The sequence below is a fragment of the Somniosus microcephalus genome, chromosome 3 (assembly GCF_052327205.1).
Source record: "Somniosus microcephalus isolate GS21.2 chromosome 3, FLI_Smic_1.0, whole genome shotgun sequence".
Lineage (NCBI taxonomy): Eukaryota > Metazoa > Chordata > Chondrichthyes > Squaliformes > Somniosidae > Somniosus > Somniosus microcephalus.
Window position 1 is genome coordinate 139,684,768 of NC_140989.1, and position 6,000 is coordinate 139,690,767.

The window sequence follows — 6,000 nt, forward strand, 5'->3', positions numbered from 1 at the left end:
GAGGAGCTGAGCCATACAGTTCAGGAAGATCCCAGTTTTGATCCCCAGTCTGTGCTGAATTAGCTGATTTCAGCCTAGGGTCAGTGGGGTGCTACGGTTGGCATCAGCACTTCTGGGTTAGGGAGGGGAAACTCAACCAGCATTCACACTCCTTACTGCTATTCTGTAACCCCTGATTGAAGCACTCCTGCATAGATTTTAGGTAGGGACACAATTGTGATGAGCTCTGCGATAAAGTAGCCTTTTGATGCTCACTCTCAGATCATAGAATCATATGGCTGTTTGGGGGCGCTGGTAGAGTCACTGACCAGCGTGTACTATGGGGTTTCTGGCTGGTTCAGGATATGCTCATTGCCACAGTTTTCTGGTTGATACAGATGTTATAAAATAAATTCTGTGGCCTTATAAAAAAGAAGCAGAAAGTCTTGCATTTCAATAGTGTCTTTCACAACCGCAGGACGTCCCAAAGCGCTTTTACAGCCAATGAATTACTTTTTTTGACGTGTAGTCACTGTTGTAATGTGGGAAATGCGGCAGCCAATTAATGCTCAGCAAGCTCCCACAAACAACAATGTGATAATGGCCAGATAATCTGTTTTAGTGATGTTGGTTGAGGATTAAACATTGGCCAAGACATCGGGGATAATCCCCCTGCTCTGCTTCAAATAGTGCCTTGGGATCTTTTATGTCTGCCTAAGAGAGCAGACGGGGCCTCGGTTTAACATCTCATTTGAAAGATGGCCCCTCCGACAGAGCAGCACTCCCTCAGTACTGCACTGGGAGTATCATCAGGATTTTATACTCAAGTCTTTGAAGTGGGGTTTGAGCCCACAACCTTCTGACTCAGTGGCAAGAGTGCTACCCACTGATCCACGGCTGACACCTAATATAGCCCAAGAAACAAACCAAATTAAAGTGTTTAACTGTAACTTGTTTCATTAATGCCAACCAGCATGTTGATGATGCCATCACCACTAGCAGTGCCTGAAGTTAACCTACTACTAAATCACCTCCTTACCAATTGCTTCTTGTCTTCCCACTCTCTTTCAGGCCTTGGCTGGCATTCCATCACAATTGCTCCTGGGTCTCAGCTCTGTGACCCATGAGCATTGCCTTGGAAGATATACTAGTTAAAGAGAAAAAAGAAACACAAGAATCTAAGGAGAAAAGCACGGTGAAAATCGTGGTCAAGCATTAACAGCCCCATTCTCGCTGCCACTCCAGCTGCCATTTTAGTGGGGGCCTTGAAATGGCCGGCCTAGGCACCTCCTGCCTCACAAACATCTATACTTTCCTCAATAACAACAGAAAATGTTGGAAAAACTCAGCAAGCCAGGCAACATCCGTGGAGAGAAAATAGAGTCAACAGTTCGGGGCAAACCCTTTGTCAAGACTGAAAAGCACAGGAAATGAAATAGATTAAAAGGCCAGGCTGGGAGAGAACAAAAGAGAAGTGAAGAGACATTAAGAGGTATTCAAAACGAGACGAGATGGTGATAGGACTAGTGGAGACAAAAGACGGCTCTAGATTAGATGTGAAATGCGCTGGCGGAATGAGAGACAGCTGCCATGTGGGAGAGAAAAGAAGTGGGGGGGTGTGGAGAAAGGGCCAAAACAAAGGTGTGGATAAAAAATAAATAAAGGTCGAGGTTATGATCTGAAATTGTTGAACTCGATATTGAGTCCGGAAGGCTGTAAAGTGCCTAATCGGAAGATGAGGTGCTGTTCCTCGAGCTTACGCTGAGCTTCCATGGAACAATGCAAGAGCCCGAGTACAGTGAGATCTGAGTGGGAATGGGGCGGTGAATTAAAATGACAGGCGACCGGAAGCTCGGGGTCATCCTTACGGACTGAACGGAGGTGTTCCGCAAAGCGGTCACCCAATCTGCATTTGGTCTCCCCAATGTAGAGGAGACCACATCGTGAACAGCGAATACAGTATACTAGATTGCAAGAAGTACAAGTAAATCGCTGTTTCACCTGGAAGGGGTGTTTGGGGCCAAGGACAGTGGGAGGTATAAGGGCAGGTGTTGCATCTCCTGCGCTTGCACGGGAAGGTGCCGGGCGAAGGGGTGCTGGGGGTGATAGAGGAGTGGACTAGGGTGTCTCGGAGGGAGCGGTCCCTATGGAATGCTGAAAGAGGAGGGAAAAGGAAGATGCATTTAGTGGTGGGATCACTTTGGAGGTGGCAGAAATGGCGGAGGATGATCCGTTGAATGTGGAGGCTGGTGGGGTGAAAGGTGAGGACAAGGGGAACCCTATCGTGGTTGCGGGAGGGAGGGGCAGGGGTGAGGGCAGAAGTGCCGGAGATAAAACGGACACAGTCAAGGGCCGTGTCAACCATGGTAGAGGGGAATCCTCGGTTGAGGAAAAAGGACGACACATCGGAAGCACTGGTGTGGAAGGTGGCATCGTCGGAGCAGATGTGGTGGAGACAGAGAAACTGGGAGAATGGAATAGAGTCCTTACAGGAGGCAGGGTGGGAGGAAGTATAGTCCAGGTAGCTGTGGGAGTCAGTGGGCTTGTAGTGAATGTTGGTCAATAACCTGTCCCCAGAGATGGAGACGGAGAAGTCGAGGAAGGGAAGGGAAGAGTCAGAGATGGACCATGTGAAGGTGAGGGAAGGGTGGAAATTGGAGGCAATGTGAATGAAATTGTCTCGTTCAGGGCGAGAGCAGGAAACGGCACCGATACAGTCATCAATGTACCGGAAAAAGAGGTGAGGGAGGGGACCCGAGTTGGACTGGAACAAGGAGTGTTCCACATATCCCACGAAAAGGCAGGCATAGTTAGGACCCATGCGGGTACCCATAGCAACAAGCCTTCTCCTGGGATCACCTTCCTGCCTTTTTACTTGCTACGACTGACTCAGCTCCATGGAGGAGCCAGGATCGGATTTCCCACCCCCTCCCATTGACGAGCTGCCTATCAAAGATGATTTAATGCTGGCAGCTTGCTGATTATATGTAAACGAGGGCCAACCGTGAAAATGGTTCGGGCTTCCGACCACTTCCACCAGGCTCACTCCACCCACCTCCGCCCAATGCAAGTGGCCACATGAATGCCTACCCCTTAGCATCTTCAGCAGGTCTATCACTGTAGTGAAATGATGACTTAAATGATAGCATTAGTAATTGCAGAATGGTCAACTATCCTTGAAAACATTAGCTAAAAATTGCATCATTGTGGCAGCTGAAACAAAGGAATCAGCAAATCACTGAGAGAAAATTTGAGAGCAGCATGAAAATAGGGAATGTAAGTGATGAGCCTGGACTTGTTAATAGGAAACCATGGGATGAGATAAAGTTGAGAAAACTCACACAAATCACAGAACATATGGGTTAGAAAGCAATTCTTCAATTCTAGCTCATGTAAAATAATGGTGCTTTTACAGATTTACAATGTGACACAGGCAGTGCTTCATTGCAAACCCAAAATGTAACATGATCGATCTCCTAGGAATTCAGACAACTGAAGAAAGAAGGCTGTTTAAGACAAACTTTTAAACTATTCACAGTTGTGAGAACATTGATATGGGGTAATTTTCCGACTTTCTACCTCCAGCAACAGCCTTGCCTGCCAACAGTGCCTATTGGAAATTCATGCAGATGTTACGCCGTAATGTCTGATATATGCTTCAGCTGGGCGAGGTTCCCGAACAGGAATGCAAAGTCTGAAAATTACCCTCTAGTACCATCACATTATATTCATTAATTTTTGGGGAAGGGAAGAGGAGACAACTTACCTATTCAAATCTTTATGTAATTAAAAGTTTTAGCCCTGAAATTCCGCTAGGATTCTCCTAATCCCCCACTATAACTTCAGCAGGAGATCAGTGGACCTCTGGCTATTTCCAGACCTCGATCTCGCTACACCTGAACATGTGCCAAAACATGGGACCTGGGCTTATACCCAGGATTTGGTCATGTGTTCCGAACTACTTCTAGCCCCATACATTTAGCGCTTCCAGCTCTTATCTCCACCCTCAGTAGTTTCAGCCCCTATGTGCCCCACTCAGTGCTCCCAGCTACCCACTGAGTTCTCTCAGAACCTACGTTCCCCCCTCAATAAGTCCACTCAGTGCTTCCTGCTCTCCCTAATGCTGCCACAAGCCAGTCTCCCAGTGCACCTACTCTTTGTACTTCTAGTTGTCAGTCTTGGTCCAACGGTCACATTTTTGCCTTGTGGGTTCAAGCTCCACTGCAGAGACTTGACACTTTAATGCAGTACTGAGGGAGTGCTGCACTGTCAGAGGTGCTGTCTTTTCGATGAGACATTAAACTGAGGCCCTAGCTGCCCTTTCAAATGGATATAAAAGATCCTATGATACTATTCAAACAAGAGCAGGGAAGTTCTCCCAGTGTCCAGGCTAATATTTACCCCTCAACCAACATCTCCTCAAAATAGATGATCTTGTCATTCATTTCATTGCTGTTTGTGGGACTTCCCTGTGTGCAAATTGGCTGCTTCATTTTCCAACATTACAGCAGTGACTACAATTCAAAAGTATTTAATTGACTGCAAAGCACTTTAGGGCATCCTGAACTCGTGAAAGGTGCTATAGATACTGTGGTGTATGTAACCTGTTCCACCTTAAGAGAACTTAAGCCTGTTCCACTTTAAGAGATGTACTACTTTCTCTGGCTGCTGTATACGTAATACCGGTGGTGACCACCGGTATATAAGTACTGTGTAGTGATATTGTATTTAGTATAGTCCTGACCTCCAACTAGTAAAGACCTGTTGAACTTTATTCTTGTAGTCTGTGTCAGTAATTAATCTTAATACAACTGGAACACACAGACTTAACAGTGGCGACGAGTCCGATTCTTACCCTGCGGCAGTTTATATCCACGGCGGCTTCGTCCACAGAACGGGCGTCGAAGAGAGGCATCCACCCTCATCACCCTGCTGGAAGACACGTCGCGCGGCAGGCATCGAGAACCCAGAGTGCAGAAGACATCCTGAACTCGAAGCCTCCATCAGCGGCAGTCAGCTATCTTCTTTCTACCTCGGTGGTGGGTAAGCCGGTCAGCGACGTGAGCAGAAAGTCGGCCGCGTTGGCTGTACAGACGGGGGGGAGGAAGACGGAGGAATAAGGGCGGTGAGATCGATCGCGGCTGGTGATAAGGGCCGGGCCGCTTTCGGGCCAAAAAGGCGCAGCGTCTGGGGCGACTGAAGGCGCGAGAGCCGCGGTGAAGGCGAACGCAGCCGGTGCTAATAACCGGGCTGCAAGAAGGGCTGCGAGGCACGACATCAGGGAAGCGCGAATGCCCGAGGGAGCCGCGGTGAAGCGGAGACAGCGTCGGGGGAGTTACTAACCGCTGGGAAAGGGGAGCAGCAGCGGCACGCCAAACGCCATTGCAGCCAGTGGGTGAAGACCGCCAAGCGCGGGAAAACCGCCATTTTGTAGGCGGAGGATGAAGACAAGAGCGGGAAGCCGCCATCTTCGGATAAAATAAATTGCAACGATGCCTAAACATGGGAACATTGATACCTTTGATGGCGACATCGAAGATTGGGCCATGTATGTAGAACGCATACAAAATTATTGTAAAGCAAATAAAATCCCAGATGCAGAGAAAGCACTAACTTTATTGAACTTAATGGGTGCAAAGACATACGGGCAATTGAAACACCTTTTATCACCAGATGAACCGGCGGATAAGACGTTCGAGGAGATTGTTACTGTCCTGAAAAATCATCTCAACCCCACGCCGCTGATGCTAGCGGAACGATTTAAATTTTACAGCAGAAGGCAGCTGAAGGATGAAAGCAATGCTGAATATTTAATGGAATTGCGTAAGCTAGCAAAGTTCTGTCAGTTTGGAACGGGACTAACAGACGCGCTAAGAGATAAATTTGTGTGTGGATTATTAAAAGAAGATACACAAAAGCGACTGCTCGAGGAGAATGAACTGACGCTTGAGAAAGCGGTCACTATGGCAGCAGCACACGAAGCCGCAGCGAGAGGCACGGCAGTAATGCAGCTACGGTCAC